Genomic DNA, 15,736 nt, shown 5'->3' on the forward strand with positions numbered 1-15,736 from the left:
TTATCTTTTGTAACTAACAACCATTGACAAAGCCAATAATCCTGACCTGTGGTAGAAATGTTACTTGTTGTATCATATATCTGGATGCCATGACAGAAACGGCAATTTACAAGTTGGGTGGCACACTATGCTAAGCCAGATTTTTGATTATGAGTTATAAGCCACACCCTTAATTACATTGGCCACGCCCATTTGAAAGAGCGCCCAGTTTTTCATCCCACTGGCCGACACTCAAACTCAAACCCTGTTTCTCTACTTAATAGTCAGCAGCTCTGTCTGTAACGCCACATTCTCTCCCCTTGAGGCCTAAACGTCCGACAGCACGTGCAGTATACATCTACGAATCACCTTTCCAAGATTGTACATACACATACGGTTATCATATCAGAGCAGGCAGACATATTTATAAAGTGAACATACATCTCAGTTCACCAACTTACACATGCTCTTTGTGGCCAAAGGGATACATAGAACCCACCCTGGATTTTTCTTGCAGTTTGCATACCTTCCCCTCACCCCAAGTTCTTGTTTGTCCCACGCTCCTCCCCTCATTGTTGCCCCTCCCCCGTCGTTGCTGGTTAAAAAAATGCTCTATGATGCGGTCACATCTGGCCGCATCACAGCACCTTTTTTTCCCATTAAGCCATGTTTCGATGCTGTGCACGTTAATATCCTCATGGATAGATGCAAATACTTCTAATTCAGACGACTAAATCATGACTCTTACAGAAAACTATTGTTAACTCTTTTCTTTTTCATAGCTGCCAAGGTTTTAGATTGCTATGTGTGACATTTTCATAATTTCAGTGTAATTATGAGTGACATTCAACGACTATGAGTGACACTGTCTCGCAAGCAAAATCAAGCACTGAAGGCCAGGGACACATATATATATATACATATATATATTCACGCTCCAAGGTTGTCCACCATGTGAGTAGCACGCGAGCAGCAGCTTTATTTATGTGTAGGTGAGGACGGGGATCCGCTTGTAGACGCCGCTCCGTAATGGATCTGCCCGACGCGTTTTGAAGCTCCATCTGCTTCTCTTCAGGGGCTTTAACGGAAGCGGTGTGTGCACCCGCTACACTTCTCCAATTATATAACTAGCCCGTCGATGGGAGGCTCCAGTGAGACTTCTGGGAAGTGTAGTACGGAAAGCACACAATCAAGTCCTGTATGGACTCCACAAGTGGGCCCGTCCTCGATTCCATGTACGGCTGCTACTTCACTGCCGTGACCCCCACGTTAACGGGGTGGTGCATACTCTGCGGCTGGACTGCTGCATATAGATTCACGCTCCAAGGTTGTCCACCATGTGAGTAGCACGCGAGCAGCAGCTTTATTTATGTGTAGGTGAGGACGGGGATCCGCTTGTAGACGCCGCTCCGTAATGGATCTGCCCGACGCGTTTCGAAGCTCCATCTGCTTCTCTTCAGGGGCTTTAACGGAAACGGTGTGTGCACCCGCTACACTTCTCCAATTATATAACTCACCCGTCGATGGGAGGCTCCAGTGAGACTTCTGGGAAGTGTAGTACGGAAAGCACACAATCAAGTCCTGTATGGACTCCACAAGTGGGCCCGTCCTCGATTCCATGTACGGCTGCTACTTCACTGCCGTGACCCCCACGTTAACGGGGTGGTGCATACTCTGCGGCTGGACTGCCGCTTATAGATTCACGCTCCAAGGTTGTCCACCATGTGAGTAGCACGCGAGCAGCAGCTTTATTTATGTGTAGGTGAGGACGGGATCCGCTTGTAGACGCCGCTCCGTAATGGATCTGCCCGACGCGTTTCGAAGCTCCATCTGCTTCTCTTCAGGGGCTTTAATGGAAGCGGTGTGTGCACCCGCTACACTTCTCCAATTATATAACTCGCCCGTCGATGGGAGGCTCCAGTGAGACTTCTGGGAAGTGTAGTACGGAAAGCACACAATCAAGTCCTGTATGGACTCCACAAGTGGGCCCGTCCTCGATTCCATGTACGGCTGCTACTTCACTGCCGTGACCCCCACGTTAACGGGGTGGTGCATACTCTGCGGCTGGACTGCCGCATATAGATTCACGCACCTTCCGGGCCCGTGACGTGGGGAGGGGGAGGGGCATGTTGGGGAAACAGCATTTACGACAGCACCAATATATCAACAATGCAAGGAGACAACTAGGAATGACAAAGACAAACCACTACACACGATTGACTTGCTTTATTGCACATAATAGTGGTATAATCCGAGAGTAGCCAAGAGTATGGGCACTGGATAGAACAGAACAGGTACATCAGAGGCAGCACATGAGAGGGGCTAAGTGCATCAACAGTCCATGGCAAGGCACAGGTACATCTGAGGCAGCACATGAGAGAGCACAATGAAGTATCAGAACAGCAACAGGGCAGTGTCCATAACAGAGCAGGTACATCACAGGCAGCACATGAGAGGGGCTAAGTGCATCACCAGTCCATGGCAGAGAACAGCGCAGGTACATCTGAGGCAGCACATGAGAGGGCACAATGCAGTATCAGAACAGCAACAGGGCAGTGTCCATAACAGAGCAGGTACATCTGAGGCAGCACATGAGAGGGGCTAAGTGCATCAACAGTCCATGGCAAGGCACAGGTACATCTGATGCAGCACATGAGAGGGGCTAAGTGCATCAACAGTCCATGGCAGAGAACAGAGCAGGTACATCTGAGGCAGCACATGAGAGGGCACAATGCAGTATCAGAACAGCAACAGGGCAGTGTCCATAACAGAGCAGGTACATCAGAGGCAGCACATGAGAGGGCACAATGCAGTATAAGAACAGCAACAGAGCAGTGTCCATAACAGAGCAGGCACATCAGAGGCAGCACATGGGAGGGCACAATGTAGTATCAGAACAGCAACAGGGCAGTGTCCATAACAGAGCAGGTACATGAGAGGCAGCACATGAGAGGGGCTAAGTGCATCAGCAGTCCATGGCACAGAGCAGGTACATCTGAGGCAACACAAGTACGTGGGCCAAGCGCCCGGTCCCATGGACATTTATAATGCAAGGGTGGTTACAATGGACAATCTACACACCAAGTCAAATGACATGTGAGTGATGGGAGCTACACCTCACAGCACAGAATCTGGTGGACTGCTTGACCTAGTCGCCTCGGACACACTGCCAGCACCAGAAACAGGAGTGTGAGACACAGCCACAGCTCTAGTGACTGAGACATGAGCCATAGACCCAGACACACTGCCAGCACCAGAAACAGGAGTGTGAGACACAGCCACAGATGCAGTGACTGACACATGAGCCATAGACCCAGACACACTGCCAGCACCAGATACAGGAGTGTGAGACACAGCCACAGCTCTAGTGACTGACACATGAGCCCTAGACCCAGATACAGGAGTGTGAGACACAGCCACAGCTCTAGTGACTTACACATGAGCCATAGACCCAGACACACTGCCAGGACATGTCCCTGTACAGTGACCAACAAATACCATGCCAGCATCTGAGACATGAGAGTGGCAAACACACACAGTGCCAGTACCTGAAACAGGAGAGGGCACAACTGACACAGTGCTACTACATGAGGCATGACAGCGAACAACAGACACTGTGCCACTATCTGACACATGAGAGTGAACTGCAGCTGACCCACTAGGACCACTGAAATGATGAGCCACAGGGCTGTATGGGCCAGGAGGCAGGGTGGCTCTGGGAGCTGGGGACAGCTGTACTGGAGCGACATTGGTGTGGGCAGGTGTCACTGTTGTGTGTCTCTGTTTCTTTGGGATATGTAGGGGCACCCCGGACATGACCGGACTGGTAAGTGGTGTGGCCTCATCAGAAACATCACCCATCAAAGCTGGATCATGTGCTGGTGGGGGTCTGCTTTCTGGGGACGTGCTGGACCCTGCTTGACGTTTGCTGTGGGCCTGCCTTCTGCCCTCTGCATCATGTGTAATGGGAGATGCAACAACAGTGTACTCCTTCCTCTGCTTCTGCGGGGTGTGGATGGGAGTAGAGGTATGGGGGGACTCCACCGCAGACACATGTGTCTTACGTTCCTTCAACAACATCAGCCTGAGGAGCTCGTGTCATGGGAGAACCCTTTGCCCTGGGAGGTGCCTTGGCCGTAGGAGGTGTCCTGTCTCTGGTATGTGCCTGATCCGTGGTCGGTGCCCTGTCCCTTGGAGTAGGCTTGTCCTTTGTAGTGTCCCTGTCCATTGTAGTGGCCCTTTCCTTAGTAGTGTCCTTGTCCTTGGGAGTGTCCCTGCCTGTGGGAGGTGCCCTTTCCTTTGTAGTGTCCTTATCCTTGGGATTGTCCCTGCCCTTGGGAGGTGCCCTTTCCTTTGTAGTGTCCTTGTCCTTGGGAGTGTCCTTGCCCTTGGGAGGTGCCCTTTCCTTTGTAGTGTCCTTGTCCTTGGGAGTGTCCCTGCCCTTGGGAGGTCCCCTTTCCTTTGTAGTGTCCTTGTCCTTGGGAGTGTCCTTGCCCTTGGGAGGTGCCCTTTCCTTTGTAGTGTCCTTGTCCTTGGGAGTGTCTCTGCCCTTGGGAGGTGCCATTTCCGTTGTAGTGTTCTTGTCCTTGGCAGTGTCCCTGCCCTTGGGAGGTGCCCTATCCTTTGTAGTGTCCTTGTCCTTGGGAGTGTCCCTCGCCTTGGGAGGTGCCCTTTCCTTTGTAGTGTCTTTGTCCTTGGGAGTGTCCCTCACCTTGGGAGGTGCCCTTTCCATTGTAGTGTCCTTGTCCTTGGGAGTGTCCCTGGCCTTGGGAGTACCTTTTGAGGGGGATGCCTGTGTTACATGTGAATCCCTTTCCTCCAACACCCCTTGAGGATCCTGTGTGTCAACCCCAGGGTAGCTGATGTTGTGTTCGGTGAAAGATTTTCTTGTCCTAGGGGATGGTGTCTGTGTCCTCCATGCCCTGCCTTGCTGCCGGTGGCTGCTTCTAGTGCAATACCCCGAAAATAAGGCCTGGTCTCCAATGTCACTCTCCCCATAGACATCAAGTGGTGTGAATGGGGGAACTGAAGTAGCACCCTGCCATGCGACTATAGAATGGCTGAAGACAGTGTTTGCTAAGAACTGAACTGTTCTGTGGAGAACAGCAACATCGCCATGCATCCCCTCCATGAATGCTACCACCTGCCCCAACTTCCTATCGTGGCCTTGGAATGCATTGATCATGTTGGTCTGCCCTACACACAGCTGTTGCAGCAGGTCAACAGCCTCAGCACAAAGTGCACTTTGTGTCACAGGGGCAGGGGCAGCGGTGCCTGCACCAAAGGCAACTCTGCTCCCCCTACTCTGGCGAGCACGAGCAGTACTTGTTGCAGTTGGTACCAGTGTGGGCCCTGTGTGCTGTGTACCGACTGAAGGTGTTGATTGCCCACTCCCTGTGTCTGCCAACAGTGCTGACTCACCAACACTGTCTGAAGATGAGGACGATGGTGTCTCCACATGTGAGTCCTCAGGGACGGTTCTGTCCCCCTCGCCGGGGCTGCCCTCTTCAGTGTCAGTCTGCGTGTGTGTGATCTCGGATCCGGATGCATTGCCACCACTCATCTCAGTCGTCTGTGGGTCAGTGCACTCGGTCAAATCTGAAACAGAGAGAAAAGATGTTTACCTAAGTGCCACACTCACGTACTGAAGGTTACAAAATCACAACTGTCCTTACAGTCGACTAACATGTAGTACCCGTCCTGCACACGAACCACCCCTACCAGACATCCTCATGTCAAAGAACCGGGGGCGCCTGTGAAACATGTGCATCAAACAAACAGGGCAAGTGCATGCACACCACCACACATGTCATGCCGTGGGACCACAGACCTCAACGGCATGTCGTGGCACCATCCACTACAAAGCAACTGGTATGTCCACCTGGCGGTCATGGATGCTAACGCTCACTCCGCTAATGGCACCAACATGCAATTGCAGCAAAACATACGCACCACGGATGTCACTACTGTGTCTGAGCACCAATACATGCATGCACTCACAAGTCACAGACACATACAATCTGCTTACCGCTAGTTTGCTGTTGATCCCCTCTAAGCCGGGAGGACAGGTCAGGATGCGTCACAGAAATGATACAGTGCATTAGAGGGGTCATGGTGCGTTGTGCAAGCCGTGTTGATCTTGGAATCATCCCCAGTGTCATCTCCGCAACATTCTTGCTACGCCTGGATATGTCGTCCCAGCGCTTGTGGCAGTGTGTGTGTCGTCTATTGCACACCCCCACTGCCCCTACATCACGTGCTATGTTCCTCCACACGGCCTTGCGAAGGTGCAGCTTGATCTACTATGATGGGAGACAAGAGGGGAACGTCAGTGGACAGTTGGACATTCACAAACATCGTAGAAACACGTATCTTTCAGCAGCCATGCTCTGTCCGGGGGCACCGTAGAGCCGTTCATAGTAGCGGAGCACACCGTCCACAAGGACATCCGCTGTGGTGAAGGGACGAGACAGGATCTCTCGCACTCTCTGCATGGCAAGGTCCAGGACTGTGGCACTACAACAGCAGTTGTTGGATAGCTCAGCAGCAGCAGGTCGAGGTGATGGTCGCAGGCAGCAGTTGTTGGATAGCTCAGCAGCAGCAGGTCGAGGTGATGGTCGCAGGCAGCAGTGGCTGGAAGCAGTGAATGTGTGCTGCAGAAATTCACACATTTATAGGGCCCTGAGCTCATATCAGTGGCACACGTCTGCAGCAATTGGTTTTCCCTGGATGCCTCATTCAAAACGAGCCAATGACTGGCCCTGGTGTGGCGGTGCACGGCTTCCGCTATTTTTTAATGCGCTTACGCGCCCCGCGTTACCTGTTTCCATTGGCTACATGTGCACGGACCGTCACGGTCACACACCGGCAACCGCATGTGCACGCTACCGCGATGGTGCATCATTTGAAAATAATCACTCACTGGCGTCGCTATGGCGGAGCACGCATTCCGCGGGGGCCGTGCAGGCTAACACATACATTTGAATATGCAATTCGAAATGGCAGTTGGGACCCCCCTTACAATCACATTGCAGCACCCACCGCAGACCGCCGGCCCTGGCCGGTCACCCACCTCCGGCCCTGGCCGGTCACCCACTGCTGGGTGCTGCCCGGTCACCCAACGTCGGCCCCGGCCACTCACCCACCACCAGCACCCGGCGGTGGGTGACCGGCCAGGCCCATCCATGCCATGGTGACCTCAATGCACAGGCCGCTCACCCACCGCCAGCACCCGGTGGTGGGTGACCAGCCAGGGCCAGCGGTGGGTGACCGGCCAGGGCTGGCGGTGGGTGACCGGCCAGGGCCGGCGGTGGGTGACCAGGCAGCACCTGGCGGTGGGTGACCGGCCAGGGCCAGCGGTGGGTGACCGGCCAGGGCTGGCGTTGGGTGACCGGGCAGCACCTGGCGGTGGGTGACCGGCCAGGGCCGGCAGTGGGTGACCGGGCAGCACCTGGCAGTGGGTGACCGCCCAGGTCCGGTGGTCTGCGGTGGGTGCTGCAATGTGGCTGTAAGGGGGGGTACCAACTGCCATTTCAACTTGCATATTCAAATGTATGTGTCAGCCTGCACCGCCCCCGCAGAATGTGTGCACCGCCATTGCAATGCCAGTGAGTGATGATTTTCAAAAGATGCGTCGCGGTAGTGCGCACATGCGTTTGGCGGGGTGTGACCGTGATGGTCCTTAACCATGCAGCATGTCATGCACAATTGCAGTATCAACGATCATCTTCTGTGTTGGGGGAAGGCATACCCGGATGGCGTGTGTACACACACTGCATGTCTCTGCACACATGCAATGTTCATAGTTGTACATGTGTGTTAGGACATGTCCGGAATGCAGCAAGAATCATTATGTCAAGTCAATGGCCCGTGTCCACGTATGTCATTCATGTCCATTTGTTGCATGTGTGGTCATTTTATTGACCTTGCCAGTGATTATCAAAGGCTAGTGATGTGCACCCAAGTTGCGTCAGATGTGCATGGCGATGTGTTGACATCTTGGTTTGGCGGACACACGTTTCCATTTGTACACAATACATCAAGGGTGTGTACCCACATTCAGAAGCTGTTGTGAGTGTGTGGTTTGTGGGTACAAGTAGCAATAATGGGGGTATACATGCATTCTGTGTATGCGTATGTGTGTCGCCTGTTGCGTGCCCATGCATGTCAAGTGAGTATGCCCAGCATTGTAGGTGGGGTCATGGGTGCATGAAGACAAGGAGGGTGTGTTCCATGTTCGTGTTGTGTGTGCACGTCTACGTGTTTCTGTGGGGACGCTTGTCCACATTTGGGCCCTCAGTCATGTGTTGTTGGCAGTTCTTTCAACATGTGTGTACGTTACATTGGACATGTTTGCACACAGGATGTTTGTGGGTGATCATTGTGTGTGTAGTTAGCTGTAGTGCCTTATATATCGGTCATGTCACACATATAATCAGTGTCTGCAACATGTATTATTTGTATTGTGTTGGTCAAGATGTGATAGTGTGGCACAGCTATGCGGTGTTGGTCAATTGACATCTGCTACCATCTACTCCCACACAGGAGGGCTCCAAATGTGCATCGACCATACACTGTGCTGGAGGACATGGTTAACGAGGAGGTGATCGGCAAATTCCGGCTTGACCAACGTAGATTGCAGGAGCTTGTAGCCCAATTGGCACCTCATCTGCAGCCACGCAGGACATATCCAGGAGCTATCACACCCACAGCAAAGGTCAGGGCGGCACTTCACTTCTTCGCAACAGGCACTTTCCAGTACACAGTTGGTCATGCCGGGGGGATGTCACAATCCATGTTCAGCATGGTACTGCGGGATGTTCTGAATGCCATGATGCATTACAAGGATGATTACGTCCATTTCCCACGTGCGGAAGAGCTGGCTGCAATGAAAGGTGACTTCTATGCCCTGGCCCAGATACCACACGTAGTGGGTTCCATTGATGGCACACATATTGGTCTCATTCCACCCCAGGCACGTGAACCTGTATATCGCAATCGGAAGCACTACCATTCGATCAACGTGCAAGTGGTGTGCCTGGCTGACAACATCATCTCCCATGTGTGTGCCAGGTTTCCCAGGTCCGCACATGACTCACACATCCTGCGGAGCAGCATTGTCCCCCAACTGATGGCTAATCTGCATCCAGAACGTGCGTGGCTTGTAGGTGAGTGTGCTGTGAGGACTATTGTGTTGTATGTGTGCCATGGTGTTCCCAACAGTCCTGGTAATGATATATGTGTCTGTCATCCCTCCCCCTAGGCGACTCTGCATACCCAAACCGGCCATGGCTGCTGAGCCCCATACGGAATCCTACTACCCTGGTGAAATGCGTTATAATGATGCCCATGGGAGGACACGTCGAGTGGTGGAACATACTTTTGGACTGCTGAAGTCTAGGTTTCGCTGCCTGGATAAAACCAGAGGGGCTTCTTGGGCTCGGCTGGTGGTATTTTACTAGGTTCTGGGGCCACAAGGGAATGTCCACCTTAACTAATTCTAACTGAATATTTTTTGCACGGTGCTACAAGGAGAAGAGAACCACACTCCCTATTCTAGGTTAGGCTAGAGCCACAAAATTGCTTAAGACTCCTTAGCACACGTTTTGTATTATAGTTCAAGCAGTATACATGTGTTTCCACCATACGTCAGTCATACATTCATAAATAATTCAGATCCTCTTTATTAAGGGTTGTCGTTGATGTTGTTGAATTTCTGGAGACGTCACAGCCAACACGTGTTTCGTCGTTCTGGGAATGTAACCCACGACTTTCTCAAGGCTGTCAGGTAAAGAAAAGTGACGTTGTAACATATTATTTTTGATCATTAGATGGTGTTTTTTTACATTCAAATCCATTTTAGTGTATTGATTATGCTAACGTGGTCAGGTGGTGTTACAGGTTATACAGATTATGCACAGGTACATTGGTTATTGCAAGCATATGTGCATAGTTAGCTGATGTTCAACCGTTAGATTTACATGGTGTACTCCGGAAAATTCAGAAGGTATATGGACCCATTGAGAGAATATGGAGAAACCTGTGGTTCCTTTTATCACCGTGCATCAAGGCTATTCATGTGCAAAGTAATCTCATATAAAAGATAGTGCCATAATGGTCTACCTAAACCCGTGATAGCATGCATAACGTAAGTCGTGCTTAGGGTACCTATTCTCCAAAATGTCGTTCTATCTGTGAGGAAGAAAACGAAAGGAAAATTTAGGTCAAGACCCGACCTGAATATATTACAGGAGTCTTCACAGTTTAAGTTCTTTTATCAATATTTGCATAATGCTTACTCACATTTGTTGAGGTGATATTTCCAACCCTCAAAGGGGTTCTGTTAGGGGAATCTGTTCGTGGCGTGTATTTCCTTAGGTTGTGACCGGAGTGTCGGTTTTCAATTGGACAGCTGTAATTCAATTTATACGTTTATTATGAATCTGCTATTTTGTTAGATTATAAACGCAAGATACTGCGGTTCTAGCGCCTTACTTGAAAGTTAGGGAGTTGTCGCATCGCATGAGCACACTTGTCGTATTTATATGCTAAGGTCCCACTTAGTTGTTGGTATGTAAATCATAGCTGCCAGTGTAATCTTATTAGGATTATGGCACCATGTTAAACCATTATGTTTTGTTTCTTTCCCATTCCAACCATTACAGTACCGTTTTTCACGTATTTAACAATCAAGAGTTCCAAGTGATATGGCCATGTTAACCGTTGTTAAATAGACTATTTATTGAGAAAGTGTATTATTTATGTATAATATTAAGCATTTACCCAACTGCGCCCCTACGGTCTCGGTTTTAGAGCAGATTCTAAGTCGCGGTAGCGCTTTAGACTAAGGGCGACAGTATTATGCGTTTATCCAAATGCGCCCATACGGTCTCGGTTTTAAACCAGATTGTAGGTCGCGGTAGCGTTTTAGACTATGGGCGACTCACGCATTCTCGTGTTTCCGACATTAAATATGTTCTCTTACCTTTCGCTGTAGCCCTCGTGCTTTAACCTCAGTCCCCTCTGCCGTATCTATGATGCAGTGTTTTCTTCCCCGGTTTAGTGCCATATATTCAATGTGAGATTGATTCCGTGTCACATGACCAGGTTCACTTCCGGGTTGCCGGATATCGCATGAACAGGGCTTTGATGGATTCCTTTCGGCACTGACGGTGGCCATCTTAGCCTCCCTAAAATTCTCTATATTAACATTGGTCCTACGCGCAGAGGTCTGCTAACCTTCGCTAGAAGGCTGTTTGTTATTAAGATAGTAGTTGATTAGTGTGTATTCGAGTTTACATATATTTAGGTCAAAGTCTCATTATTAGTAGAGAAGTCATACCATTATCTTTACAAGCCTCAAAATTATAGTTTATTTATTTATTTTATTTAATATGATATTAAATTTTCAAATCTACTTATGTTAAGAGGTTATTTGGCAATTGTTTCCCTATATTTAAAGAATTTCAGTAATCCTTATATGTTCAGTGCAATCGCTGTGTGCTCGTATTGGTGACTTTAACCAATGCCATTAAGTGTCTATATATTCAGTGAGGAAATATATTTCTGGTGATTGTGAAGTTTTGGACAATATTATTGTTCTTACTGTGAAATTATTTGTTGCACTATTCCGCTCGATTGGTGATATGGTTCAATATGGACCAATAATTCTGTGATAATGTGGTTTCTCCATTCAAAATGGGTTCAGAACAAGTACATGTGCCATTAAGTGGCCTTATCACCTTATGTAACAACAGTACAGGCATCATACATTTTGGCAGTAATTACTTAGCATTTCTTACATAGTATCTGAACCCATTTTGAATGGAGAAACCACATTATGCTTGCAATAACCAATGTACCTGTGCATAATCTGTATAACCTGTAACACCACCTGCCCACGTTAGCATAATCAATACACTAAAATGTATTTGAATGTAAAAAAACACCATGTAATGATTATTATTATTATTATTATTATAATTACATTTGTTAAGCGCGCAGCTACCCGAAGGTTTCCTGGCGCTAAAGAAAAACAGAGAGTGAGTGAGTTTAAGAGAAAATCAGGACACAACTTAAGTATTAAAAAGCCAGGTCTTAATTCCTTTACGGAATGTCAGGTAACAAATCTCAGATCGTAAAGATTGGGGCATGGAATTCCATAAGGACGGTGCCAGTAGAGCAAACGAGCGGCCGCCCATTTTAGCTCTATTGACCCGAGGGATCAGAAATGTATTTTGTGTGGAGGATCTCAGTGTACGGGAGGGAACATAATGCTGGACTAAAGAGGATAGATATTTGGGGGCTTTACCCATTTTAATATGGTGCATTATACAGAGAGCTTTAAATTTTACTCGGTTCTCAATGCGCAACCAGTGCAACTTGCGCAGATGGATAGAGGCCGGTGACCTGGCCGGCAAATTACAGAGGAGGCGGACTGCCATATTCTGGACCACCTGAAATTTCCTTGTTACCTCCTTACAAGCACCCAGAAGCAGAATATTCCCGTAGTCCATGCGAGAGGTGACAAGGGCCTGGACTACAATCCTCAGGGTATCAGCTGGGAGCATCCATGTGATTTTTCTCAGCCACCTTATGATGGTAGTACAGGTGGCAGAGACTTTTACAACATGTTGCTTAAATGACAGCTGGTTGTCAAAAGAGACCCCGAGGTTGCGAACTGAGGCTGAAGGGGTAGGAGTGGGACCCATCTGATGAGGCCAATGTTGAGGGCCCCAGAGAGAGGTGAGAGGACCAAATAGAAGTAGCTCAGTTTTATCGCCATTCAATTTTAATTTATGACCGTGCATCCAGTTGGCGATTTGCTCCAACCCGGACCGTAGAGAGGACGTAGGAAGATGTTTATTGGTGGATAACGAATAGATGATTTGTGTATCATCTGCATAGGAATATATCGTGAGGCCTGCTTGCTCTGCCAAAAAGGCGAGAGGTCTCACGTAGAGATTGAAGAAAAAAGGACTGAGAATAGACCCCTGAGGGACACCGTGAAGGGAAGAAAAGATGGAGGAGACAGACGAGGAAGAAAAGACTTGAAAGGTGCGATTAGAAAGAAAACTAGCAATCCAGGCCAGGGCAGGACCAGTAATACCCACAGAATTCAGGGTGGACAGCAAGATGGAGTGGGAGACGGTGTCAAACACTCAAGTCTAACAGAATGAGTGCCACAGTCTCCCCGCTGTCCACCTGTCTTCTGATGGTCTCAGACACACCGAGATGTGTAGTCTCAGTAGAGAAGCCAGCCCTGAACCCAGATTGAGAACAATGTAGAAGATTAGAAGATTCAACGTAAGAAGTAAGAAGTGAGTTAACGTGTTTTTCAAGAACCTTAGAATAGCAGGGAAGTAGAGAAATAGGGCGAAAATTAGAAGGGTTGTTTGGGTCTGCGTTAGCCTTTTTTATCAATGGAACCACCATCGCATGCTTCCATTCATTAGGGACCGTAGCTTCAGCCAGAGAAGCATTTAAAAGATTTAGAATGATCTGAAGGATGGCTGGGTCCAAAGTGCGCAGTATTTGTGGAGGCATAGAATCAAGGGGAGAGCCGGATTTAATTTCTTTAAGATAGTTTTGAAAGAGTGAGAGCAAAATCGGCTCCCAAGAGTGAAGTGAAGGGGCAGTGATAGTTGAATTGACTGTATCGGTAGGAACAAGATTAGATAAATGAGACACAGATGCGGAAAAAACAGTGGGGGTAGCATCGAAAATAGCGTAAATCTTATCTATTTTCTCCAGAAAATTTTTTGGCCAGGGCATTACATTGAATTGTGTCCAGACTCGGGTCTTTAGGCACAGAAGACATGCCTGAAAGATCTTTTACCACTTTGAACAAGGCCTTTGGTCGATTTTGGGCATTGAGTATGGTAATGTTGGCGTGATTAGCTCTGGCGGTGTCACAGGCAGAGTGGTAGGCTCGCAAGGCGTCCTTATATCTCATTTTACTAGTCGTACAGTAATTGGAGCGCCAAATGCGTTCCAATTTCTTACAACATGATTTTTCAAGGCGAAGCGCATCATTAAACCAGGGAGCCGGAGGGTGATGGATCTGAGATTTATTTCTCTGAGTTGGAAGGCATGAGTCTAGGGCTGATGTCAACCAGGAGCTGACGACAGACACATCCTTCGTAGTGATGATAGGGCACGTGGGTTTGAAGATGTCAAGGTAGGTGTTCAGCTTATCCTTGTCTAGTCGTTTCCAATTCCTACTAGCCTTATGGGGGTCTAGACTAGTAGAAGAATTATGAGTGGATGTCCTAATTGAAAAATCAATAATAAAATGATCAGACCAGATAACAGGAGAAGAAGAGTGATAAGTAATACATTTAAGATTCGAAATAGGGGGATCTAATAAATTACCGGCTTTATGGGTGGGGCCGGAATTAAGTAGGTGGAGGTCCAGGGCGGCTAAGTCCAGTAATAGGCGCGTGCTTATAGGGCAAGATGCTTGATTAAAATGAATATTTAAATCTCCCACTATAAGGAGATTAGTGGATTGTAAAATCATAGGGGCAATAAGCTCAGGAAGAGCAGAAGCCCATGCCGAGGCAGAACCAGGGGGCCGGTAAATGAGGATTCCTGTCAGAGTGAAAGAGGGAGAAAGAAGAAGTTTAAAAAGACCTGCTTCGCAACCCGGAAAATCCAGGTCTTCCCATAAACAGGAAAAGTCTCTTTTAAAAATGACAGCAATACCTCCGCCCTCCTTGAGAGCACGGTTTCTCCCCACATAGGTGTAGTTGTTAGGGAGAGCCATGGCGATGTCAGGGCCAGAGCTCTCGTTGAGCCATGTTTCTGTTACGAACATGGCTTCCGGGCTAGATGACTCAAGGAGGTCAAAGATATCTCTCCTGTGCCTAGGGAGAGATCGGCAATTGATACTAATAAAGTTCAAATCAGGGCATTTCGATTTAGTAAAAGGGACCTGATGTATAGTAGACGAAGTGTCCCAGAAGGTGGATGAAAAGGAATCTGTGACCGAGGAAACAGAGTCTAGTGTAAGAGCACATTTAGGACGTTTTAGTGGTGCATCTAGACAGTTCAGGCTAGGGGCAAAAGTGCAGGGGGATGGCTGGAGACTCAATAAGGCCAGACGTGAATACCTGATATGAACAGGGTCAGAGCGAGTGGCCCCTGGTCCCGGCCTGGCGCGGACGGGCGCAGATGGGCAGGACTTTGGCACGACTTCGGCGCGAAGTCGGCGCTCCCGCTGCGCCCGTCCGCTGCGCTTCCGGCACAAGAGGACCATTTAAGCTTGTGGGGCGGGAGGGGCAGAGCACTAGACCGCTCGCCGGCTCCTCGCCTCACACAAGATGGCGCCCAAAGTAGTCAAACCCAGCCAGACCGTAGTCGTCTGTGGTGGGGGCTACAGCGCTTCCAGGAGAGGCATGTAATACACAAAATGTGAGCGCCGAGTGCGCAATGGCAATGAAAGTTAATTTTTAAATTGTGGGCGAAAGTAAAACAAATACACATTCCATACAATGTATGACAGTTGTTAAAATAAGCACCAGAGCGCAAGCATCAAAGATTATACAAAAGCAGAGTCCCGGCTTTCCGCCTCAGGACTTACTCACTCAGCTGTAAATCGCCGAGTGGGCGAAACGCCGATGTTTTTAAGCTTGTGGGGCGGGAGGGGCAGAGCACTAGACCGCTCGCCGGCTCCTCGCCTCACACAAGATGGCGCCCAAAGTAGTCAAACCCAGCCAGACCTTAGTCGTCTGTGGTGGGGGCTACAGCGCTTCCA

The 15,736-nt window shown here is 49.0% G+C and overlaps 1 long non-coding RNA gene across 1 annotated transcript in view; it reads right to left on the minus strand.

Moving 5' to 3' along the window:
* LOC144769469 (uncharacterized) overlaps positions 1-15,736 on the minus strand; it is a 361,360-nt gene that overhangs the window by 312,670 nt on the left and 32,954 nt on the right. The gene's annotated exons all lie outside the window — the stretch shown is intronic.

This window comes from Lissotriton helveticus, chromosome 1_1 (genome assembly GCF_964261635.1).
Source record: "Lissotriton helveticus chromosome 1_1, aLisHel1.1, whole genome shotgun sequence".
NCBI lineage: Eukaryota > Metazoa > Chordata > Amphibia > Caudata > Salamandridae > Lissotriton > Lissotriton helveticus.